Source organism: Mesocricetus auratus, unplaced genomic scaffold (genome assembly GCF_017639785.1).
Source record: "Mesocricetus auratus isolate SY011 unplaced genomic scaffold, BCM_Maur_2.0 Super-Scaffold_6730, whole genome shotgun sequence".
In the NCBI taxonomy this organism is placed as follows: Eukaryota; Metazoa; Chordata; class Mammalia; order Rodentia; family Cricetidae; genus Mesocricetus; species Mesocricetus auratus.
In genome coordinates, this window is record NW_024429184.1 from 113,021,801 (window position 1) to 113,048,952 (window position 27,152).

The window sequence follows — 27,152 nt, forward strand, 5'->3', positions numbered from 1 at the left end:
CCCTCCTGCTTGACAAGATCTCCACATGTGTCCTAGGCTGGCCTCAAACTCATCATCTTTCTGTCTTAGCCTCCCAAGTGCTGGGGTTATATGATGTACACTTGAGGATAAATTCTTTTAACATTTTGAAATATGATTTTCAAAGTTGTTTATGTGTGTCCCACAGATAGGAAGGCAGTTTATACCTTCTATATTTTTAAATGGTAGAAAAGAATTAAAATAATATTTTGTGACATGTAAAATGTATGTGAAATTTGCAGCTCAGTGTCCATGAGTGCAATCTTCTTGGAAGAAAATAAGTATCTGCAATTTATTTGTGGCTACACCCCCAGTACAGCAGCAGCAGCATAAAACATTTTTGTTGAGCTGAGATACTCACAAGCTGCCCTGTTTACTGTCTGGTTCTCTGTTGCAACACTTCAAAGACCCATGATAAAACCAACATAGAAGGCTACTGACACACGGGGGAGGCCTAGGCCCTTCCCCAAATGATGTGACAGACTTTGATGATCCCCCATGGAAGGCCTCACCCTTTCTATGGAGCAGAAAAGGCATGGGATAGGGATCGGTGGGGGGCATGGGACAATGCGAGGGAGAGGAAACTGGGATTGATATGTAAAATAAGATTGTTTCTAATTTAAATAAAAAGACAAAAAACCAACATCTTTTGATTAACCTTATGTAATTTATGTCAGACACCTATGAGTGCAGTACCCACAGAGGCCAGATGGGGCACCTGATTCCCCTGAAACTGGAATTTCAGACAGTTACTACCCTGTGACTCCTGGAAATAACAGCTAGGTCCTCTAAGAACAGCCAGTGCACTGAGCCATCTCTCCAGTCCTTGCTTATTCGTTTTTAATATTGCTTTTCATTTACAGGTTGCTGTTATTTGCTTTAATTCTTAGCCATCCAGTGAGTTAGATATCATTTGTTCATTAAACTTCTTTGCAAATAACAGAAAAAACCCGAGTGTCTTAAACAAGTAGCACTGATTGGAAGATGTTTGACTTTGAGAACATAGGTTTGCTGTGGAAACTTTGGACAGGAAGCCCTTGGGCTTTTGAAGGGCCAGGAGAGTGGTTAAGACCCCATTAACCTCCTGGAAGCTCCTTGGTGTCTCTGCACTCTAGGCATTTGCTTCTTGTGTAGTCTTTCTCTGTCCATTAGTACAGAGACTCCGGCTTGGGATCAACTTCAGTCTCTGAAGTCGTGGACAGAAGTCATTTTGCCTGCTCACCACTCTGATAGAGATTGATTTTTTTCACTTGTAGCCTAATTTTAAAATATACTTATAGGGAGAAAACTGAGTAGGTGAGCCTTGTCCGGGTTTTTCTTACAATGACCATAAACTGGGTATCAGTTCCTCTGTATGTTGGAGGGCACTGAGAAGCGGGTGTGGCGGTTTGAATGAGAACGACCTCTAAAGGCTCATGTATTTGTGACAGATGTGCTGTTTGGGTGGGATTAGGATATGTGTCCTTGTTGGAGAAGGTGTGTCACTGTAGGTGGGGTTTGAGGTTTCCAAAGCCCAGACAGTCCCAATCTCCCCCCACTCTCTGTCTGTCTCTCTCTGTCTCCCTGTCTCTGTCTCAGTCTCTCTCTCTCTCTGCCACCTGCTGATCAGGATGTAAAGCTCTCAGCTACTGCCCTATTGCCATGCCTGTCTGCTTCTTTGCCTTGATGACCGTGGACTAACCAACTGAAACTGTAAGCAAGCCCCCGGTTAAATGCCTCCCTTTATAAGCTGCCTTGGTCATGGTGTCTCTTCACAGCAGTAAGAGCAGTAACTAAGACAGGGGAAAACTGGATTGGGTGGATATGCCACCATATTGCTAGTAGTTTTTAGATTAGGCAGTTAAACTGTATGGCCATCAAGTGAATTGTTCAAGTAGTCGTTTTTTAAGTATAAACATATAGACTCCAGAGGCCATATTTGCTTTAGATAGATAAGGCTACAGGGAAGTTATGACAGTAACATCATATTTGGTCTGTGTTGCTCATTTCTCATTTCATTGCTTGATAGATCACTGGAAGGTAAGAATTCCTTCTGTGGTTTTTGCTTGTGTTTCCAGGCTACTGCTGGGAGATAATGGACAGACACAGGTATTGGAATCTCCTCCTGGTCACCTGCTGTGCCCAGAGTGCTTTGATCCATCAGTGGAAGGATACTGAGTGAAAAGGGTCCACATGCCAATCTGGGCTGGCATCTCATCATTTAGCCAGACTCGCATCTTATGTTTAATGCCAGTAACTAAATCTCCAAGCTCAATTAGCAATGGTTACAGCCCAGTAAGCATGAATCAGAAACCGTTTTGACACGATGCTTCATTGGGGAGAAATGCAGTCACAGCCCTATGCCAGAGCCCATGGGGGAGGCCTTTGGTACCATGGTTCCCATTCTTGGGATGCTGTAATTAAAATATGCCACGATTTTATGGATTTATTTTTCTAAAGTTGAATGAGTAAAACTTGCCATGTGGTTTTGTAAAATGTCACTCTGTCTGAAATAGTCCTGGGGATTGGATGCTTGTTGGGAAAATCTCTTTATGTAGGAAGCACTGAAGCATGGACAGCAGGTGTGCTAGGGGTTGGCTGATTACTCCCACATGCGTCCCTTTATTCTCCATGTTTTCCTCTGATGATAAACTCAACACATCCTCTATTTTGTCATGTGGTTTTGGGTGGCACAGATCCCACACACAGTTCCAGAATTAGGCAATGATTGGCACAATTCGATGTGCATATTCTTCCTTTGGTCTCCCATATTAATTTCCACAGAGTCAAATGACCTTCTTTCAGGGTAACCAAAGAGAACCTAAGACCTGGCTGTGTGCCAGGGGAGCTGACATTTTTCTTTCCATGGATCATTCGGTATAAAAATGTGAGCCAAAACAGAAGCAGCTACTTTTGTGTTTTGTTGTCATGGAGCACATCTTAAGTTACTAGTTACTGTGTTTGAAGGAATATCCATCAAATGGGTTCTGACGATGAAGCTGGCTTGTGGAAGGCAGGGTCTGAAACAACAAAAACAACAACAACAACAACAAAACCCAAGACAACCAGGGTCCCTGGAAATATTAACTAAATGACTGAGCCAGCAAACTTCATTGTAAGACCCTCCCAAACTTTAACTCAATTACTTAATCCATTTGAGTGGTTTTCAACTATTTGTTAAAGATTCCAATCTCATATTTAGCATCTCTAAATACTTACTCTAAATAGATGCTTGCTTGGCAATTTGAATGGCTTCTTCCAAATGCTTGGCACACTTGTCTTTTGATGGTCAGTGGGTCAGAAATATAAAGAAATGATAAGTATAGATCCCGCTATAGACCCAGCTTTCTGTTTGCATGACTAATGCACATTTTTGGTCAGGGTTGAGATATGATAATTGCCTTATTTGACAGCATTTGCAGTCTTTTGATAGAAGGGAAAATAATTGTATAATCAGGTGGTAAATGCCTCTCCCTCCTTATGGTCTACCTTTATGAATTTTTAAGGGAGTGTGGAGCTGTGGCCCAAATGGTTTTCTCTCTGACTTTCAACTGTTGAAGTCTCATTAAGGATTCTGTGGACAGTAATGGACATTTTGACAAGTTTGCCTCATTTAACACAGTTCCTTTCCTTGTGTGTATCTGCTGAGCTGCCAATTCTGGTCTCTGGTTGTGACTTGGGAGGGCATCTGCTGAGGTAGAAGATGCTCCAGGGAAAGGCTTCTCAACTCTCTGAAGAACAGAGAATTTTGTGTTGCTCTACCTCTAGGCTTCTTTGTGTGTGAGCTTTTTTAGCTGGTTGTCAGAGTTCTCTTTATGTTTTAATTTGTGTCACAGGAAGCATCCTGATGCATTCTGTCAGGACCACGCAAATTAGGGAGCTGTTGATTCCCCTAAGGAGCCTAAACAGAGGAAAAGAAAAAGACATCTAAATACATCTGCAGTGGCTCTTTTTGGTTTGTCTGGCCATTCTGGTTCTCTGTGTTTGGCCTGGTCCTCAGACCTGGACGAGATGAGGGGTCTCTGTGATTGCTAAATTTAGAGGGATCTATTTTACAAAGTAGTGGCACTTGAATATTATTCATAGATCATCATAAATTCATGGGCTCACTCTCATACACACTTAAGAAAACATCTTTTTTTTATGAGTGTATGCAGGGATGGTGTTAAAATACTTAACAAGCATTTTAAGAATATAAATTCATGTATAATCCAAGCAAGAAATAAAAAAATCATCTGCATGTGATGGCACATGCCTTTAATCCCAGCACTCGGGAGGCAGAGACAGGCAGAGCTATGAGTTCAAGACCAGCCTGGTCTGCAGAGTGAGTTCTAGGAAAGCCAGGGCCACACAGAGAAACCCCATCTTTTTTTTTTTTTTTGGTTTTATGAGACAGGGTTTCTCTGTTTTGGAGGCTGTCGGTCCAGCCTGGCCTCAAACTCACAGAGATCCGCCTGCCTCTGCCTCCCGAGTGCTGGCATTAAAGGCGTGCGCCACCAACGCCCGACGAGAAACCCCATCTTTAAAAGCCAATAAATAAATGAAAAGAAATAAATGATTATTGCTTAATATTTTCTGTTCTAAACTTACCAAATGATCTAAATTGTGAGACACATAGCTCATTAAAATGACCATGTTTTACAGATCGGTTGTTGACTCTTAGGAATTGTGGCTGTGATGTGTTGTTGTAAGTGTTGTTAAGTGACGTGTTGTGGCCGGGAATAGGGGCTTTCATCAATCTTGTACTTCAGTCTCTCTGTTCTATTTACTGCATAGTCATTAGGAGATCTGCAGTCTTAAGGAACACAGAGTTGCTTTTAAAGCCAGTAACATTATGCATGGTTCTGAGACCTCTCGGATCTTCTGCTGAACTCAGCAATTGCATTAAAATTCTTTCTGAGCTTTTACAATGCTGCCTAAAACTTATATGGATAAATTCTCTCTTATCAAGTAAGCCATGAAAATCACTTATTGGAATGTCATTTTTAATTAAGCTGAAAGTGTACTTGAGGCCAAATGAGAGCTTGTACAGTGTGAAGGTTAAGCATGTACCTCTCTTTTGCTAGGGTGCCTGGGTTTGGAGCCACACCCTGTCACTAACATATTTTTCTTTAAAAAACATTTTTTTATTCTTTGAGAATTTAATACAATTTATTTTGAACATACTCAACCTCACTTCTCTAATTTCTCCAAGATCCACTCTCCCTTCTCCAACTTCCCAAACTTTGTGTCCTATTGTTATTATTTAAAAATAATCAACTGAATCTAATTTGTGCTGTCCATATATTCCTGGGTGTGAGACTGTCCACTGGAGTTACCAAGAGCCACACCCTTAAAGAAAACATTCTCTCTATCTCAGGAACTATCACCTGTCCACAGCTCCTTAGTTTGGGCTGATGGCTTGTGAACTATCCCCTCCTGGCCCAATCTTGTGTGGGCAACCACAACTTCTGTGATTTCATGAGTGTAGAGATCCCATGATGTGTAGGAGAATGTCTCACCTTGGTTTTCTCCAACCTTAGGCTCTACCAATGTTTCTGTCACTCTTTCTTAGTTATCCTTGACCTGGAAAGAGGACATGACACAGATGTTCCAATTGTGGCAGTTGTGGGTTTCTGTGTTAATCACCTATTGTCTATTGCACATAGAAACTTCTTGAATGATGGTCAAGAGTGTCACTGATCTATGAGTAGAGAGATACAAATTTAGAGTCCTGTTTCATATTAATTCCATTTAGCAGAATAATAGTAGGTCCACCTGAGGGACCTATGCGCTCCCAGCCATGGGCTCTTGTTCAGATTTATAGTACCAGACTTGTGTTTACTCCCGTGGAGTGAACCTTAAATTCAGCCAGAAAGGGGTTGCCTACTCCTATTACATTCACGCCACTATCCCACCCATGGACATACCTTGCTGTACCAGTCACAGCCATGGCAGTATTCACAGAGTTCACAACCAGAAAGGACTGTCCTCCTGCAGAGGCCAAGATAGCACCATCTAGTATTATGGACATATCTTGCTACACCACTCACAGTCATGATTGTCTTCACAGAGTTCACAGCCAGGCAGGACTGTCCTCTTGCAGAGGCCAATATAACACCATCCAGTATTATGAATCCTAGCCAGCAGAGAGGATGCTTACCAGTCAGCACTAATTTGATTCCTTTATGTCCTGTAACCAATGAATGTGGCATCTTCAGACACAGGGTTTTACTATTAATTTCTGGTATACATCCAAGAGCAACAGCAAAAGCCTGCACTTTTTGGCCATGCCACTTACACTGTAGACATATCCTTGTCCTGTGGTGGAGTATTAGTTGAAGATGTGTTGCATTTGTTTGTGCTGTGGAAAAAGATGCAAAGATGGGTTGCATTCTTTTATGCTGCATTTGTTTAACTCTGTGAAGCTGTGTTACTTTGCCTGACTTAAACAACTGATTGGCAGGCCAATAGCAAGGCAGGAGAGGGAGGGGTGGGGCTGCCAGACAGGGAGAGTAAATAGAAGGAGAAAAGGAGAACAGGGAGGAGAGAGAATAGGGGAAGGAGAAGGAGAGAGGCCATCAGGTGTCAGCCACCCAGCTACACAGCAAGCCGTGGAGTAAGAAGTAAAGAAAGGCATATAGGATAGAGACAGATAAAAGGCCAGAGGCAAAAGGTAGACGAGGTAATTTAAGAAAAGCTGGCTAGAATCAAGCCAAGCTAAGGCTGGACATTCATAAGTAAGAATAAGTCTCTGTGTGATTATTTGGGAGCTGAGTGGTAGGTCCCTGAGGGAGAAAAAATGTTTTTAAAAAAACCCCACTACCTTGTCCCTCAGGTTCTATTTCTGTAAAACACAAAATGATATGTCTAGGACTCTGAAAAACTGTTTCCCTCATTTGGGAGTGTCATTCAGGAAGCTTCCCAGCTGGTCTTAGCCAGCAGTGGCTCTTTCTCCCCTTGACTCAGCCATCTGTTATGTCCATTCCTCTCTGGCTCTTGCTGGACCTGGCTCATGGTGCCTTAAATTTCACAAGTGGCCACACAGAAATAAATCCAGGAGATTTTTGGCCTCGGGTGGGCAGCCATAGCTTTAGCTGTCTAGGTGGACATTTGAAGCTTGGTCCACGGTCAGGAATGTCCCTGTCTCTGCTTTTTCCAGGTGAGTACATGATAGCAGGTGAAGGCAAGGGTGGTCTCCAGGTAGCAGGTGAAGGATATGGGCATTTTTCAGCAAGGTGTGGAAGCGATCATCCAGTGCTCCCTACAGGCATGGCTAGCCACTGGAGACTGGAGACTGGCTGGAGACTCCACGGTAGGAAGTAAGCACAGATATGTTGGGACTTCTTGAGTGTCTTGGGCAACGAATGACAAAAGATACCAGCTAAGGGGTCCTGGTGGTCTAGGATGTGCTAACCCTTTCGTGTCTGGATTTGGGGATGTAGAGATTTGAGGATTTGGGGATGTAGAGATTTGAGGATTTGGGGAAAGAATTCCCCAGAGAGTCTGAATTAGTTGCTATTTATGGAAAACCAAAAACACCTCAATGTTTAGTAAACTGATACTGCCTCGCTGATCAAAGAAACAAACAAACAATAAAAAACAGTTATGTATCAAGCCTCAGTGATTAAAAGTGAGGGAGAATGGAGATTCAGTAAAGTAATCATATTTGGTATGTGGGGTAAAAAAATGGAAAGACAGGTCCACAATTAAGTTGCCCCAGCAAAAGAGTCATTGTGGAAGCTTTGGGACTAGCATCTAGGCCTGCTTGTCTGACAGTCATTACAGGCTGGTGTCCAGAGGAAACAGAAGTGGGAATGCTGCAGTGGACAGGAATGCCCAGGGTCCTCATAAATGGCCATTAGACTCGCAGGGTCACATCTTGTCATTTCACCATCTTTCTTCCCATGTCAAGTGGCAATTAAATGAGCACAAGTGAAATACAGGTGTGTCTCTCCATGTCTGTGGTTGCTCTAAAAGGCAAATGGGTTCTTCTTGGGTGGCTTTAGGGGCTTGTAGCACTTACATGTAGTTCCCTGAGTCCAGAGTTGTATCTCTGGGAAGTGAGCTGCCTGTCATGACCAGACAACCGGAGGGATGATTCCATTTCACTGAGCGTGAGGATCTGGTTTTAGAATCTGTGAGTGCCAAAGAACTGACGGTGATGTTTGCCCCTCCAGCAAAGAGACTTGCAAAATGCCTGCAGTAGTGACGAGGGTGGGCGGCCTGCTGGTGTTCTGGAGAGTCAGGTCCAGGTTGGTTTAAATGACAGTTTTTGACATTTTCTTTATGAATTTAGAAATCTTAAAATCATGCAGCTCTGATGGGAGCTGTTCCTTGGAGTGGTCCAGTCTCACACAAGCTGAACTGGGAATTAGGCCTTGCAAACTCATTAGTTTATATTGGGCTATGGAGGCAGCTTGGGCTGGCAACCTGTCTCAAATAGCAAATGGGTAAGTCAGCATCATCACTCAGTTTTACTTTTCACATGTGCAGATTTGCGTGTGTGTGTGTGTGTGTGTGTGTCTGTGTGCAGTGTGTGTGTGTGCTCGGTGTGTATGTATGTGTGCAGTGTGTGCGTGTGCAGTGTGTGTGCCTGTGCGTTGTGTGTGTGTGTGTGTGCGTTGTGTGTGTGTGCGCAGTGTGTGTGTGTGCAGTGTGTGCATGTGCGGGGTGTGTGTGTGTGGTGTGTGTGCACGTGCGTGTGTGCACGTGTGGTGTGTATGTATGTGTGCAGTGTGTGTGCATGTGCGGTGTGTCTCTGCATGTGTGTGTGCGGCGTGTGTGTGTATGTGTGCACGTGTGGTGTATATGTATGTGTGCAGTGTGTGTGCGTGTGCGGTGTGTGTGTGTGTCTCTGTGTGTGCGGTGTGTGTGTGCAGTGTGTGTGTGCAGTGTGTGTGTGCGGTGTGTGTGTGCGGTGTGTGTGTGTGGTGTGTGTGCGTCTATGTGTGTAGAAAGGTTATAAGGTGTTAAATACCATATCTTGACCTCTAGGCTGTGAACTCTGTGGCAGAGATTACACTTACACAAAACAGGGCTTTGTGCTCGTTTTCTGCATCTTTCCTTAGACCTCAATTCCTCCTCACCCTTTTCAGTATTTGAAGATGCCCTTGTCTTACTGAACGCTCTGGCCTTCATATATCCTGTTCCTGTCAGCTGAATCTTTGTGTCATCCTCAAAATTCTGACAGAAGTTCAAGTTCTGTCTCCAACTTGATGTCTGATGATATTAGGGTAGAAGGCCTCTGGGGGATAATCAGATCATCAGAGTAGGACCCCCAGGAATAATACACTTAGAGACCTCATAAAGGCCTGTAAGCCTCCAAGCTCCTTTGCCCTATAGCAAATGAGAACACAGTGAAAAGGATTCATGCTGAGAACCGGGAAGCATATTCTCACCAGACACTGAATCTCCCAGTTTCCAGTGCCAGACCTATAAGGAAAGACTAAACAAACAACAAGCAAACCTTTTTGATGTAGTTGTCTAGTCTATGGCATTTGCTATAGCAACCCAAATGGGCCACAGTAATTGTAATGATATGTGTTTTTCAGATATTTCCATGTTTATTCGGATTCTTTTAGACCATAGTCTCCAAAAATAATAGGGGTATTACTGTTTTAGATATCATTTAAAAGTGAACACATCATTGGTGAGGGGTGCAGACACTGTGACAGTAGCTGACACTTGGCAATTAACTATTCTGTAGGCACTGAAAGTGCCTGGCATATCACAGGTTCTTAGAGAAAATGGATTGAATGATGAGCACATGAGAGATAATGTATTGGTACTGAAATCTAAACTTTCTCTAAGATAATTTAATCATGAAAAGATAGGTTACAAGTTTGCAAGGAGACCTGGAAGCTATTTTTAGTTTATAATAACACCCAGAGTCTTGAATCTATATGCTTTCTATTGCTTTGCAAACCATAGCATCTGTAAAATGATTTTTTTATGTGTGTGTGTTTGAGGGGCATCAGGAGACTCACAGGTCTCATATGTGATCTTTGAAGTAAGTAGGCTGCAAATTTTTAGTGATTTTATTTTGGAATGTCAGATAACAGGCAGCTGAAATCGAAACAGCTTCAAATGTCATGAAATGTCTTCTTGTAATTCTTCTCAAGCATTAAATGCATTAGGTCTTAAAGACACAGTCTCCGTTTCCTGCATCACTGTAAATTTGAACTGTTCAAGCAGACAATCGCATCCAAGAAGCATTTCTTATCTGAATGGACTGCATTCTTGATTTCTTCCAAATCCTCACATTGGTTTTCCAGAGAACAGCAAAAACCAGAGCTTTGAAAACTTATTTCTTATAAATAATTTCTAGTAAATAGATTCTGTGACTCTCTGCTCTCTGTTCCAACTGTTTAGCTCTCTCCTGTACCAGCATAAAAGAAACAGCATTCTGCAGAGTTGTGGTTTATTCTCATAAAACTTTATATGTTAACAACCCAGCAGACCGGCTGCAAGTAGTGAGCTCTCTGGCCATTGGTTATACATGTAAGCTTTGAAATTAGACATGCAATGATTCAGATCCTGACTGTGCCATTTATAAATGTGAAGACATGCAGTAAAATTACACTTGCACATCTGTGAGAAGGCTGACCTCCTAGGGCTGTCGTGGGTTAAAGTGGAAAGTACACCTGACACTTGGGCATCTTGAGTTCTCTTCATTATCTCTCAATCTTTAGATCTCTAACTGCATGTCTTTATATGTAAACTTCATCTATCCTTATCTGGACATGGCTATAAAAATCGTATCACCTGTGAAGGCTGTGTCCTGTTTCTGCTTCATGGACCCTCTCAAAATCCTTCTATTTTGAAATAACTGTTGTGGACTGCATCTTTTTGTTTGATTGTTTCTATAAATGATTCTACACTAACTCACCTTGAACACAAGCCCTTGCATGTCCTTATGGTGCCCTCCTTAGGTTAAATTTGTCAGACTGGCATTAAAAGTTAAGCACAAGTATCTACCTTAAGGCATTCTCAAGGAATAGCTTTAAAGAAAGAATGATATTACAGGTTTTTTTTTTTGGCACCTGTAGTGTTTGGCAGTTATTTTATGATTTTTAAAAAGGTTATATATTTACTTATTATGTTCTGCCTGCATGCCAGAAGAGGGCACCAGATCTCATTATAGATGCTTGTGAACCACCATGTGGTTGCTGGGAATTGAACTCAGGACCTTTGGAAGAGCAGGCAGTACTCTTAACCCCTGAGCCATCTCTCCAGCCCCTTATGAATATTTACAGTGGGGTCTACCTCTATTTCCACTTCTACTTGTCAAAAATGTGTTTTTGTCTCAAATCTACCTGCTCACCTGTACAAGTGAAATTGTCTCTATATAGAGGCATTCTGATTGTGGGAAGGTCTACTCATGATAATCAGAAATTCAGAGTTCAAATTCAGACAAAGTTAAGCAAATCTGTATACTTAGCACTGCAGGAAAATTGGATTGTATTTCATGCCAAACAAAGATCTTGCTTTATGAAGACACAAATCTCATTAGTCTATGCCAAATTGTTTTTTAAATACAAGCCTTTTGGAATAATTCAAGCTCACTCTTGCAGGAATTAATCTATCTTTACTATGCCATTTGTAATTGCCGACCTGACAGGCCTTTACTGGATTTGTTTTGTACTATAAAGTGTTTAAGGTGGAAAATTAACATGATGAGACAAAATGTCACCTTTTGGGTGAAAACACTCAGCATCATTACCTCCTGAAGTGGCAGCACACCTCTTCTGAAGGATGGATGCATGGTGCCATTCTGGGAAAAGGCTTTAGTGGGCCATGCATTCCCCTTTTGAATATTCTAAAACATACAGCAGGGTTACATCTGAGACTGGTGTGATGTGTGTTGTGTTGTGTGTGTGAGTGATTGTGTGCTTATGTGTCTCTATATGCACATGCACAGAAGCTTGCAGAACTGCCTGGACTCTAAAACATGCACACCATTATTTTGTTCCTCATCAACCACAATTCTCAAGAAGATTCCACTGTAATTAATTTAAATTTATTCAATGGGCATTTGTTGAGCACAGTCTGAACTGAACACTGGAAAATGAAATGGAATGAGAGACTCAAGGGCTTTAGGGCACAGTGGACAGATCAGCCAGGGAAGGAAGTAACTGGAGATCAGGAATACTGGGATCCACGTAATACTGTCACCAGTAATGATGAGTACAGATGCCAGTGTCAGCCCTGATCAGCCTGGGAGAGACTAGAACAGGTACCACAGAGAAGGCTCACTTGTATCTAGTCTTGAAGAATGCATCCACCTGGCAGTATTACCGAAGGAAGGAAGTGTTTAAGGACACAGAAGCCAGGGAGTGGCATGGAATATTCAGGAATTGTTGAAGGCCAGGGAAGTGGGGGGCAGCCCTTGTTCTGGTCATGGGGCTCTTGGAAGGGACAGCTGAGAATAACAACTATTGGCCACCTTTGTATTAAATTCAAGACTGAAAACTCATGAGGCCACAGAAAATTTCTGCAGAAGCTACCTGTGGGTCTGTTGCTGGGACTGACTTGTGTGTGGCTAGTCTTGGATTCATTGCCCACTCTTTCACGTTTGAATATCCCGAGAAGACTTTAATCACGTGTTAGCCATGCTGCTGCAGGTTACCAGTTCACAGGTCACAGGCGCAGACGCTTGTTGACCAGCAAACACGTGTTGTAGAGATGGAAGGTGGTGCTTTAAGTCATTTCCAGTTTTCCAGAGAAGGCACAAACATGTAAAGGGCTCACAATGTAGGACTTGAGTGATGGTTGCTCCCCATTTAATTTGACAAGATTAGTACAAGTTCCAAAAGAAAAATTTAACTCAAGCCTCATTAGTATGCACAGGAATAGTATTCAACTTGTTGAAAATGAACCGTATTTTATAACATATACAAAATCTTATTTTGACAGTTTTTAAGTAGGGTGTTGATAAGTTGAAGTTACACAGGGGATGAACATTAGAGATATCAATGTAATACTTCAGGTAAATTTCTGTGACTGGATTTACCAAATCAGAGTTTGGAAACAATTTTAAGCTCATGTTGCAATACACATTTCCAAAATAGCTGTACTGTGTGGTGGTTTGAAAAAAAAATGACCCCAAATGGAGTGGCATTATTCAGAGGTGTGGCTTTGGTGGCAAAGGTATGGCCTTGTTAGAGGAAGTGTGTCACTATGGAGGCAGGCTTTGAGGTCTCATATATGCTCAAGCCATGCCCAGTGTCTCAGACTATTTCCTGTTGCCTGTACAAAATGTAGAACTCTCAGCCACCTCTCCAGTACCATGTTGGCCTGCATGCCACGATGTCACACCATGTATGATGATAACAGACTAAACCTCTGAAAATGTAAGCCACGCCCAGCAAATGGTTTTCCTTTATAAGAGTTGTCTTGGTTACGGTGCCTCTTCACAGCAACAGAAACCCTAGGAAAGACATAGTTTTTTTTTTTCATTGAAATGTTGTTAAAGTTGGCTGTTGTCATTTTAAAGTCTTTATGGGACAATTTAATCAGGGTTAGATCATTCTCACTGTAACATCAATTTCTTTGCTTACTAGTAAGGCCTTATGATCTCCATTCATTGAATGGTGCTTTTTCTATCCTGTGAAGCCGCTTTCTGGCTGGTGCTGCAATCCAAAAGGAGGGAAGGAAAAGGGTGAATTTTGCATTTGGGGATGAAGTGGAGAGACAGGTGCAAGATGCTAATGTTTTCAGTACCTGCTTGGATTGTATCACTTTGTGGGACATGGAAGAAAACTCTCACCCTGGTTGCTTAAATCAAAAAGGAAATTTAGCAGTTTACCCTCTCCAAGTCCTGCCGGTAGATTTGGCTTCTAGTTCGTCCAGAGTTCAGACGGTACTCTAGGGACAAGCTCCTGGATTCTGTGTCTTCCGTTTTGATGTGGAAGTCCCAGTTTCTGAAGCGAGCTCACACCTGATGCCTGTAAAGAAATTATAGAAGGGTTGATGTCCTCTAATTCCAAGTGAGGTTTCTGACTGCAGGCTAGCTTCTCTTGCCTGATCTCTTTGGGTTTGATTGGGTTGCCTCAACATCTTGTACCACTCACCAGATCTGGGGAATATGGTGTTTTGATTGGCTCAGACCTGTGTTACTTGATCCATTGGGCTGCTGGAGTCAGTTCACCTGTAGAACAACCTTGAAAATGAAATGAACTTACAGCAAAATGTTGCAGATTCAGCGTGAAGTCACTATTTGGGAAAGATGGGTGTTTTGTGATGGTGGAAATTAAAGAGGAGAAACACAGGCCCAAGCTACTGCTCTGTGTGCTATACATTGCCTCTGATTAAGCCTTGGTTTTCCAGCCAGCAATAGAGACAGCGTTAGGTAGTTAGTGAGAAATTAGAGGGGGTTGAAGATTCTTGGTCATAGACAACACACTCATTAATTAATTAATTAATCAATTTTACCTCCCGATGGCAGTTTCCCCTCCCTCCTCTCCTCTCATTTCCTTCCCCTGCCTCCCATCTGCTCCCCCCACTCCTCTTCTGTTTCTGTTCAGAAAAGGGCAGGACTCCCATATTTCAACAAAGCATAGCATAGCAAGTTGCAGTAGGACTAAGCACCCCCTCTTGTCTTCAGGCTGGGCAAGATGACCCAGTATGAGCCAGCCAAAGAGTTAGAGACAGCCTCTGCTCCCACTGTTAGGAATCCCTCAAGAAGACCAAGCTACACAATTGTCTCATATATGCAGAGGGCCTAGGTCAGTCCCATGCAGGCTCCCTGGTTGTTGGTTCAGTCTCTGTGAGTTCCTATGATCCCGGGTTATGTGATTCTGTGTGTTTTCTTGTGGTGTCCTTGATCCCTCTGGCTCCTACAGTCCTTCCTCCCTGACTTCTGCAGGATTCCCTGAGCTCTGCCTGGTATTCGGCCGTGGGTCTTTGCATCTGGACAATGCACCAATTTCAAGTGATGAAAGAGTTTCACAGCTGCTGCTCCTTGTAGGACTTCGTTGGGTCCATTAAGGAACAATTGGTTCCTCTTAGCCTGCTAATTCTATAGCTTCATTTTTTTCTTTAGCTTTTTTTGGGAAAGTAGTCTGTTGCATGATTTTTGATCAAAGGGATCAGATCTGAGTTGTGTCTCTGGCCCTGGGTGGAGATGTGACTCTCTGATAAGTAACAGAAACAGCGGTGTCCCCTCTCTTAAGAGTCAATTCAAATGGACAAGTCAGTCGCTGGGCAGGAAAAGGCATTCAAAAAACCTGTGTGGTCAGGGATTTAGGAGAGTATACAGTCTTCCTAACATGAGGTTGGCTTAGTGGTGTCTGTCATTACCGGGGATCACCCACTCAAAGTGTGCCCTTCACAATGGTCTTCACTCCTTGATGACGTGCTTTCCACCGTGGTCTCTGACATTTTTACTTTCACTGCTTGAGAGTGTGACTCCACAGCGGTCTGTCTGCCATGGCCCACCCCCACCCCTTGAGAGTGTGACTCTACAGTGGTCTCTCTGCCATTGCCCACCCCCACCCCTTGGGAGTGTGACTCCGCAGCGGTCTCTCTGCCATGGCCCACCTGTAGATTTTTAATGAGATAGTCACTAAGTTATTGTATTTCAATTCCAAACTTGCCCTAGTTTCTTAGTTTTTCGTGCTGAGACTGGCACTCGGAAAAGCACGATCCCTGGTGCCTTCCTGCTGAGCTCTGCCTATGGTGGAGGGCGAGCTGGGAGGTGTGCATCTACAGGAGGGAGGGCCTTTTCCCTTCCTGTTTAGTGACACAGCAATGCTTCTTCATCATGGCACTGACACTTGTCCTCAATAGCAGCAGTTGGTTCCCGTCTGTAGCTCCTCCAGAGCTCTTGGAGCTTGCCCTGTGATGATCCTGAGATGTTGTCAGTACTTGCTGCTCAGCCTCTCCTGGGACATGTGAATCTCAACTCGCCAGCCAGGCCTGCCCCCATCTCTCCCCGACCCTTCTTCTAGTCTTACGATTTACTACATGCACTGCGTGCTGTAGCACATTTATTCTCATCCATCGCCATGCTTTTAGAATACAATGTAAAATTGTATTTGTTATTATTGTGTGTGTGCGCATGAATATGTATGTGTGTGTGTGTGTGTGTGTGTTAGTGTGAGTGTACATGTCACAGTACACATGTGGGGTTATACAACAAGCCTTACTACTTCTTGTTTTTCAGGCCTTCAAAGAAGAAGCTGTTCTCTGAACATTTACTGCATGCTGGTATCTTCTTTTGCTTGTGTCAATTTCCCACCATATGGCTAATTATTTAAGTTAATTGTTTCCCTGAAGGTAACTGGTGGAGTTTCTGCTTCCTGGCTATACTCTGACTAAAGCAGTCCCCACACCAGTCTTCCTGCATTGTCTTGAACTATGCCTGGAAAAGATCATACTTATGGGAAATTAATACCAACTTCCCAATACCTGATGGACAAAGTTCAAACCTCCAGGCCTGCTGCATTACCACAGTGGTGTCTCTTTCTGTTAAGGATTACACCTTAGTTCCTGGGTACGTGGCACTTTGCTAGCTTCTAGTGTGCCATGGGCCACCACCGTCAGGCCACAGAACATGCAGTTCCTTCTGCTGAGAACATGGATATCTTCTGCCCTTTTAAGTGGGTAACTCATATGCACCCTTCAGGCATCAGCACAAGTGTCTCCCCACTTCTCTGTGGCATGCTATGCTGTTCCCTTGACCACATACATTATTTGCTTATCTTTTTCTGTTTTTTAAAAAAGATTTATTTTAATTTCGTGTGTGTGTGTGTGTGTGTGTGTGTGTGTGTGTGTGTGTAGCTTTGTGCATTTGTGAGTGCAGGTGCTCAAGGAGTCTAGAAGATGTTACCAGATAACCTGTAGCTGAAGTTACAGGTGGTTGTCAGTCACCTGAGGAGGGTGCTGGAATCAAACACTGGTCCTCTGGGAGACTAGGAGGTGCTCTTAACCATGAAGCCATCTCTTGAGCTCCATTATTTGCACACACACACACACACACACACACACACACACACACACACACACACACACACACACAGAGTCCTGTGGATTTCAAGCACCTTAGGAGCTGTCTGGAACTCAGTATTTACTATTTAGATATTAAACAAGGAATTCTTTAGACTGTTTCAATGCTTTCTTTTTCACTTGTATGAGCAAGGACAAAAATTTCAGTTAGCATTGCAACTGATCTAAGCCAGGCCTGCAATGATTACTGAGGGTTTCATCTCGATCCAAAGGACAAGTTAATATTATGAAAATTGCTAAAGTGAGACTCGAGGGCAACAAACAAGGTGCCTTAAAGACCCGGGATGTCTCCGGTGCTTCTGTGTGTCACTCTAGTGATGGAGGTGCACGGAGATCAGCTACTGACTCACCCGGTTAAAAGCCTTCCCATCACCCACAGCAGCTGCAGACTTGTACCAGCGATAAGCTGCAGAAGAAAATGAGATCATGACAAGCTCTTGCAGCGTGATTTCAGGATGCTAATGAGAGGCACTGGCTTTGAGAGGAAAACTGAATACACCTGTTTTTCTGAGGCTGTACTGAATGTTGATAAAACAGAGATACTTTGGGGTACAAATTGGCTTTGCTTCTAGCCTTGGTGCAATTGTTAGTTTATTAATCTGTGAAATGGTACTGTTGGTGCTGGGCAGTGGTGGCGTATGACTTTTGGCACCAACCTCATTTTATTTACTTAGAACTAAACAGGGCCATTGACTTAAGGTATTCAGTATTGAGTTGATAAATAGCAGTAGTTTGTGGAAAATTACTGTGTAGCCAGAGCTGATCTTATCTATTCACTCATTCATTATTTATCCAAAAACTATAATTGATTGTCTGGTAAATGCAATGATACCAAGGCAAATAAATCATAAAAATATCCTTCCTGTCATGGAGTTGGGACAGGAGAAGTAATCTGAAAAGTAAGGGCACATCAATAAACAACAGAATGCCAGTGGTGGAACATTTGCCTAATGTCTGTGAGGCCATGGTTTCAATCTCCAGCACACAGGGGCAAAACAGAGACACTTTTGTCAATTGACTTACTAATGTCCTCCAAGTGTTTTCTTATTTGTTGTCTGCTGTCTCATCCAAGATCACATGTGATATTTCATTACTGTGTCCCTTGAGTGGTCACTAAAGAACAGTTCCTTCCTTCGTGTTGACTTTCATGATTTTGATATTTTGGGGAGTTCAGGCCAGTTGTTTTGCAGAACGCTTTGGTGCTGTGATCTTATTTTCTGACTATGTAGGTTTAAAGACTGTGAAGTCAGCACAATGACTTAGTTAAGATTGGGAGCCAGATAACTGGATGCTGGCATGTAGAAGACTGTAGATAGATCCATGTCTATCGCCATGCACAAAACTTAAGTCCAAATGGATCAAAGACCTCAACATAAATCCAGCCACACTGAACCTCTTAAAAGAGAAAGTGGGAGGTACCCTTGAACAAATTGGTACAGGAGACAGCTTCCTGAACATAACCCCAGTACCACAGACATGGAGATCGACAATTAATAAATGGGGCCTCCTGAAACTGAGAAACTCCTGAAAGGCAAAGGACACAGTCAGCAAGACAAAAAGGCAGCTCACAGGATGGGAAACAATATTCACTAACCCCACATCTGACAGAGGGCTGATCTCTAAAACTTACAAGGAACTCAAGAAGCAAGTCTTCAAAACACCTAAGGATTCAATTAAAAAGTGGGAGTACAGAACTAAATAGAGAATTCTCAATAGAGGAGTCTAAAATAACGAGAGACATGTAAGAAAGTGCTTAACATCTGTTAAGAGAAGCTTTTTCCTTTTGCTAGCCGCTTTGGTTTATCCCCCGCCAGTCGCCTGGGCTCTGCCGCGCCAGCCTGGTTCTAGAGCCACATCAGTCCCAAATAAACACACAGAAGGCTATATTCATTATGAAGCTGTTGGCCTTGCTTGTCTCTTACTGGCTAGCTCTGCTTTAAGTAATTACCCCATAATTGTTAATCTAAGTATGTTTCTTACCGGAGAATAGTTCCCGGTGTCCTACTCCCATGGCGTCACATGTTGACTCTCCTGTGTTTCTCCTACCCAGAATCCTCCTGGATTCCTAGCCCCACCTATCTAGATTCCTATTGGCCAGACAGTGCTTTATTAGCATAAGACTTCCCCAACATCTCCTCTTTTCTGTTTAAACAAAAAGAAAGGTCTTAACTTTAACACAGTCAAATTGTATATAACAGAACAGTTATCAAGTAAGAACATAGTTACAATATTTTAGCAAGATTTAAAGAAAATATCATCCATCCCATCCTTGTGAGTCCAAAGTCCTATATGTAGCTTATCTTTTATCATAACTAAAGAAAACTATAATTATAACTATCTGTCTTCAACTCCATCAAAGACCACAGAAGGATAATATATAAACACTAGGATTGACAGAGACATCTTACTGCCTGGACAGTCACCCGAAGTTCCTCTGTAACGTTGGGGCATCCATCTTCAGCCCATAGGCCACAATGTGTCTGGAACACTTCTCAGCAAAGCAGGAAATTTCAAACTGTCCATCTGCGTTGGCAGTCTGTCAGTCATTTTTCTTTGTCCTGAAGAAAGTCTCGTAGACTCTTCATCAAGCAGGAACCCTGTAAGACTGAGTTCAGTAGTCACTTTCCTGTGGGTCCTGCATGTCCAGATGATACAACAACAGTCAAACAATCTAGGCAAGAGCAGTTTCTTGCCCAAATGGCTAATCTTGCCATGTTGAAAGCAAACTTTATAACGAGTTTCTTCGATGCCCATCTTCCTCTCAGACGTAATTGGTGCTGCCAGGAGCAGACATTTCTCATTGTCAAGACAAACCCTAAACCATTTTAAATGCCATGTTCTGAAGGTCTTTGAGAGGTTTGAAGACTGTCCATCTCAAATATATTTCTGTATATCTAGAAACCTAACTTATGTAACTAGAAATTCTATTATAAGTAACTATCTATAGTCTGTATTTAATTATGCATTACGTTGTAAAAGATCATTATGAGCACAATACTTAATCAAGAGGAGAAATATAAGCATCACAAAATTGACCTTGATTTTGTCTCAATAAATGAAAAACAATACCCATACCATAATTCCCCTTTTTACCATTAAAAAGGATTGGCTGTGATCACTAGCCAATTATAAACAATCCCATTTAAATGAAAACAAAGTTTTATAAACAAGATGGGAATTGGGACGTCGTTCATTCCAAACTGCTTCCTGCTGGAAGGGGGCGCTGTTTATACCATGGGGATCATGACAAAACTCAGAAACCTGTATAAGTCCGTATTTTCGGGGTCTGTAAAGCTCCATCATCTTAACTGTCTCAGTCGTTGGAACACCTGGTCCACTGCTTCCGGGGGTCTTGGTTCGTGAAACCACAGAAGCCTGGAAGGAATTCTCAGCTTTTCATTTTCTGTAGAAACATAAGCAAAAACTCCTTTGCCGAGTAACATATCCTTATACTTAAATTTTGAAGTCAAGTCATTTTCAAAAGATAGAAGTTGGATTAATTAAGCAGCATTTATAATCAAGTGTACTTTAGCAGCTGTTCCTTCCTGAGCAATTAAAAAATTGAAAAACACAATAGCGTACAATATCCAGACTCTCTGTGTATTTTCCATCTTTACGTGGCTTATTTATTTATTATTACTTTATTTCTTTCACTTTTATTTCTTTTTCTCTGAGACAGGGTGTCTCTTTGGAAATCCGCCTGCCTCTGCCTCTGGAGCAATTCCTACCGGCGTGCGCCAACACAACGCCAGCTTTTGTATTTATTTACCACTTTGCAGTTTCATTTTCTCTCTCAATCTCACGTATATTTTTAAACACACTGTAAACCTTTAAAGGTTTTGTTCATCCAAGTCTGACTTTACTGTAAATCTTTATGTTTTTCTGGCCACGTGTCTTATCTGTAAAACCGTGGCTGTTTTAAACTGCCGGTTTTTCCGTCAAGATGGTGGGCGTAAGCATGACTCCAGCTTACCGCCTCAGTCCATGCTGACATCCAGCAAAAGCTGCCACTTCCAGCTGTACGTACACACCTTTTAATTGTTAGCAGAGTCTCTTAAAACAACCTTGTTGGTTTTTTTTTTTCTTTTTCTTTTTATGCCGAGTCAGGAAGACTCCGGTAAGCGAGCCACGTGAATCTCGGCTTGTTGCTAGCAAAACAGAGCACACCTGAGAAAATGCTGCTACCAAAATCTATGCTTCTCTCCGTTCTTCTGTTTCTAAAATTCCTTTAAAGCTTTTGTTGTTTTGCGTGGAAATTCAATCCCACTCCTGACAACCATTATGTTAAGAGAAGCTTTTTCCTTGCTTGCCGATTTGGTATATCCCCCGCCAGTCGCCTGGGCTCTGCCGCGCCAGCCTGGTTCTAGATCCGCATGAGTCCCAAATAAACAGCACCAATTACGTCTGAGAGGAAGATGGGCATCGAAGAAACTCGTTATAAAGTTTGCTTTCAACATGGCAAGATTAGCCATTTGGGCAAGAACTGCTCTTGCCTGTACTTCTTGACTGTTGTTGTATCATCTGGACATGCAGGACCCACAGGAAAGTGACTACTGAACTCAGTCTTACAGGGTTCCTGCTTGATGAAGAGTCTACGAGACTTTCTTCAGGACAAAGAAAAATGACTGACAGACTGCCAACGCAGATGGACAGTTTGAAATTTCCTGCTTTGCTGAGAAGTGTTCCAGACACATTGTGGCCTATGGGCTGAAGATGGATGCCCCAACGTTACAGAGGAACTTCGGGTGACTGTCCAGGCAGTAAGATGTCTCTGTCAATCCTAGTGTTTATATATTATCCTTCTGTGGTCTTTGATGGAGTTGAAGACAGATAGTTATAATTATAGTTTTCTTTAGTTATGATAAAAGATAAGCTACATATAGGACTTTGGACTCACAAGGATGGGATGGATGATATTTTCTTTAAATCTTGCTAAAATATTGTAACTATGTTCTTACTTGATAACTGTTCTGTTATATACAATTTGACTGTGTTAAAGTTAAGACCTTTCTTTTTGTTTAAACAGAAAAGAGGAGATGTTGGGGAAGTCTTATGCTAATAAAGCACTGTCTGGCCAATAGGAATCTAGATAGGTGGGGCTAGGAATCCAGGAGGATTCTGGGTAGGAGAAACACAGGAGAGTCAACATGTGACGCCATGGGAGTAGGACACCGGGAACTATTCTCCGGTAAGAAACATACTTAGATTAACAATTTTGGGGTAATTACTTAAGGCAGAGCTAGCCAGTAAGAGACAAACAAGGCCAACAGCTTCATAATGAATATAGCCTCCTGTGTGTTTATTTGGGACTCATGCGGATCTAGAACCAGGCTGGCGCAGCAGAGCCCAGGCGACTGGCGGGGGATATACCAAATCGGCAAGCAAGGAAAAAGCTTCTCTTAACAAACATCCCTAGCCATCAGGGAAATGCACGTCAAAACATCTCTGAGATACCATCTCACTCCTATCAGAATGGCTAAAATGAAAAACACCAATGACAGCTTATGCTGGAGAGAATGTAGAGAAAGGGGAACACCCCTCCACTGCTGGTGGGAGTGCCAACTCATACAGCCACTTTGGAAATCAGTATGGCAATTCCTCAGGAAAATGGGAATCAGTCTACCACAAGACCCAGCAATTCCATTCTTAGGCATATACCCAAAAGATGCACATTCATACAACAAGGACATCTGTTCCACTATGTTCATAACAGCATTATATGTAATAGCCAGAACCTGGAAGCAACCTAGATGCCCCTCAACTGAAGAGTGGATAGAGAAAACGTGGTACATTTACACAATGGAGTACTACTCAGTGGAAAAAAAAAACAGTGGAATATTGAGATTTGCTGGTAAATTGATGGCATTAGAAGAAACTATCCTAAGTGAGTTAACCCAGTCACAAAAAGACAAACATGGTATGTACTCACTCACATATGGATTTTATACATGGACCAGGGGGGTGCCAGCCTAAAATCCCACTGCCAAAGAGTCTGGTAACCCAGAGAAAGGGAATGAGGCAAGATCTGAGCAGATTGGGAACAGAGGGGAGAGGGAACCAGGCAAAAGAGAGGGGGAGAAGAGGAAGGGAAAGGAGGACATGGCGGAGCAGGAAGATTGGGGGAAGAATAGAGGAGAGCAGGATGAGAGATACCATAATAGAGGGAGTCATTATAGGTTTGAGGAGAGATCTGTCACTAGTGAGATTTCCAGAGATCTATAAGCATGACACCAACTGGCAAACTAAGCAATAGTGGAGAGGCTGCCTTAAATGCCCTTCCCTGATAATGAGTTTGGTGCCTTCCTTACATGCCATCCTAGAACCTTTATCCAGTGACTGATGGAAGCAGAGGCAGATAGCCACAGCTAAACACTGAACTGAACTCCTGGAACCCAGTGGCAGAGAGGGAGGAGTGATGAGCAGAGGGGTCAAGACTGGGCTGATGAAATCCACAGAAACAGTTGACCTGAACAAGGGGGAGCTCATGGACCCCAGACTGATGGCTGAGATGCCAACATGGGACTTACCCAGACTCCCTGAACGTGGGTGTTATTGAGGAGGCCTAGGCAATCTATGGGGCCTTGGGCAGTAGATCATTGTTTATCCCTGGTATACAAATGGACTTTAGGTGCCCATCCCACAATGAGAGATGCTCTCTCAACCTGGACTCTTGGGGTAGGGTCTAGACCCTGCCCTGAACAAAATTACAGACTCTGGAGATCCCCCATGGAGGGCCCCACTCTCCCTGGGGAACAGTGTGGGGATTGGGTGGGGGAACTGAGGAGCTGGTGGCGGGTGGGGGAGGAGGGAGGGAGAGGGATCTGGGATGGACATGTGAAGAAAGCTTGTTTTTAATTTAATTAAAAAAAAGAATGGGAGCCAGATTTCCTGACCTCATGTCCTGTTAACTTTCTGAGTTTTTTTTCTCTTCATTTAAAAATTTATTTTACATGCCAACAACATTTTCCCCTTCCTCCTCTGCTATTTCTAGGAATCTTAGCTGGAGTCAACCTTGTAGATTCCTGGGAGTCTCCCTGGCACCAGGTTTCTCCCTAACCCCACAATGACTCCCTTTAGCAAGATATCTCCCTCATTACTCTCCGTTCCTTCTTGCTCACAATTCAACCATCTGATCTCTCATGTTCCCATCTCCCATTCCCTCCCTTCTATTCCCCCACCCAACCCCAGTTTACCCAGGACATTCCATCTGCTTCCTCTTTCTAGGGAGATACATGTGTCCCTTTTAGGGTCCTCTATGTTACCTAGTTTCTCTGAAGCTGAGGGTTGTAACCTGGTCATCCTTTGTTTTACATCTAATATCCAGTTATGAGTGAGTATATATCATATTTGTCTTTCTGGGTCTGGGTTATCTCATTCAGGATGATTTTTACTAGTTTACATCCATTTGCCTGTGAATTTCATGATGTCATTGCTTTCTTCTGCTGAGTAATATGCCATTGTGACCTCCCGAAACTGGAAAGCTTCTGTAAGGCAAAGGACACTGTGGACAAGACAAAATGGCAGCCCACAGGAGTGGGAAAAGATCTTCACCAACCCCACATTTGATAGAGGACTGATATCCAAAATATATAAAGAACTCAAGAAACTAGACATCAAAATACCAAATAATCCCATTAAAAATGAGAGTACAGATTTAAACAGAATTCTCACCAGAATAATCTCAAATGACTGAGGTACACTTAAAGAAGTGTTCAACATCCTAAGTTATCAGGAAAATGTATATTAAAATGACTCTGAGATACCATCTTATCCGTCAGAATGGTCAAGATGAAAAATAGTAATGACAGCCTATAGGATTTGGAATAAGGGGAACACACCTTCACTGCTGGTGTGAGTGCTAACTTGTACAGTCACTTTGGAAATTAGTATGGTGGTTTATCAGAAAATTGGGAATCAATCTACCTGAAGACTCAGCAATACCACTCTTGGGCATATACCCAAAGGATGCACAATCATACAGCAAAGACAGTTGCTCAACTATGTTCATAGCAGCATTATTTGTAATAGTGAACTTTCTTTTTAAAGGTTTCCAGGAGACTTGGTTCATGTCTCCACTCTTAGACCAGTGCTCTTCCATAGCTAGACTGTTAATAATGGAGGTACTGAGGTGATAATAACCAGAGAGAATGTTTCTTCTATGAACCCAGATGCTTTCTTGGTCACCATCTACCATTTCTGGGTAGAGCAACACATTTTTAAAAATCTGTAATTGTTTCATTACATTTTGGCTTTATCTCTCAAGGTGACACTTTGTCCTCTTTTAGAAGAACCAGTTGAAAAAAATCAGGAGAATTAGAGCAAGTGAGGTTAGAATTCTCTAAAACCATTTTGGTTTTGTTATGATGTATTTTTCAAAGCTGTAGGGCACTGAACAAACTGTACTAAATTTTAATTTTTTTCATCTGAAAATTCTTTTTAAAAGCTGAACAATTGCTGCAGCTAATATATAATTTACCCAAATGTTGGGTACTTTATTATATTGACATACTTGGAGTTCTCTCACAAAATCTTTTCCAATGAATGGGGAGACAAAGGGGCAAGCAATTGGTGTTCTGAGCTCCTCTTTTTTACTTCCCTTTATGAATCAAACCAGAAGGGCATTTTAAAATTTGTCTTAATGCTTTTACACACACACACACACACACACACACACACACACACACTTTCATTTTCTCTAGACCAGCTGTAAGAAAACTTTGGTATCCACAGCTCTTGTAATTCTAATCTACTGGTTCCTCTGAGGTTCCAAAATGAGGTTGAAAGAATAATTCTAGTGGGGTTGAGGGAATACCTGATTCTCCCACTTGGTCCTAGTTACTTTAGTGCATGATGGTATGGCTGGAAAGGACATTTTCCATATTGTATGTCTTATTGAGGCAAAGAGGTAGGAGTGGGTTGTTTATATTGTATTCATTATAATTAAATTCAAAGTATCCCATCTTTATATGAGCCAGACATAGTGGTAGCTGGTGGATTTAAAAATAAATAGTTCAGATATGATCTTTATCATATATATCTTTTTAAAAAAATTATTATGTATAAAATATTCTGCCTCCGTGTATGCCTCACACCAGAAGAGGGCACCAGATCTCATGATAGATGGCTGTGAGCTACCACGTGGTTGCTGGGACTTGCTGGAAGAACAGTTACTTTACTGCTCTTGACCTCTGAGCCATCTCTCTAGTCCAGATATATCTTAATATACCTGAGGGAAATTACAATGTTGTATATTTGGAATGTGGGTGAGATGATTATCTAGGCTATGTACAGTAGTCTACTCGAAGGCACATACTAAGGCTTGGGAGTTGTACCTGTGGGTAAGGTTAAATATGAAATTTACTCCATGGCAAACACTTACATCTCATAATGCAGGAGGAGCTCTCAACCTGTTTAGAAACTGTCTATCTACATGTGTTCCTCCCTCATCAAATACAGTAAGCTAATGGCAAAGGATTTTTCAAAGAATGCTGACATCAGGGACCAAGGAGATCAGACAGGTCAAACAACTTTTGAATTCTTCCTTAGAAAATTTCAAAGGATTTCAAGACAGAAACTGCAGCAGAGGGGAGCTGATGACCTTGAAGTTAAAAATCTTCCCTGGTGGCTTTGCAGAGAAGGGTTTTCCCCAGACCCCATGAGTCCTTGGCTTTCTACTTTTTCTTTACATGGATAACTTTCTGAGTTTTTCCAGTGATATTTATTTTACATTTATCATAAGCATTTACCCCCACCTCGTCTTGTCTGTCTGTATTTCTGAGAACTACCATATACCACCTAGGCAATGTTTTACAATATGTTTGAAATACATATGGGCCATGGGGTCATGATGAGGTGTTAGAGTTACTTAAAGAGAGACAGAAATCATAGTAGGGGGAATATGTCATATGATGGAGTTTGTCTTTCAAGGCCACACCTGTGCCAACAAAAGGTTCTTGGAAGAAGCAGTGTCCATGTTGAGACTTGAAGGCATTTGGACAGAAACTGTTCTCAAGACTGCACAGAGAATATTCACAAAGGCCTGGCCACTAGAGAAAACTTGATGTATTGCATCAGAGAAACTAAAAGCACTTCATTTGTCTGAGGAAGAGTGGGATTGGGAGGTGTGAGAGATGAAGTTGTCAAGTGAAATCTTTGTGTGTCTCTCT

The 27,152-nt window shown here is 42.3% G+C and overlaps 1 long non-coding RNA gene across 1 annotated transcript in view; it reads right to left on the reverse strand.

Annotated features, from left to right (window-relative positions):
- Positions 1–5,454: 5,454 nt before the first annotated feature.
- The window catches only part of LOC121139005, a 30,448-nt gene continuing 8,750 nt past the window's right edge, over positions 5,455–27,152 (reverse strand). The window contains exons 2-3 of the long non-coding RNA XR_005875878.1: positions 13,787–13,925; positions 5,455–5,562 (exon numbers count right to left, since the gene is read on the reverse strand). This is a non-coding gene — a long non-coding RNA (uncharacterized LOC121139005). The remainder of the gene's footprint in view (positions 5,563–13,786; positions 13,926–27,152) is intronic.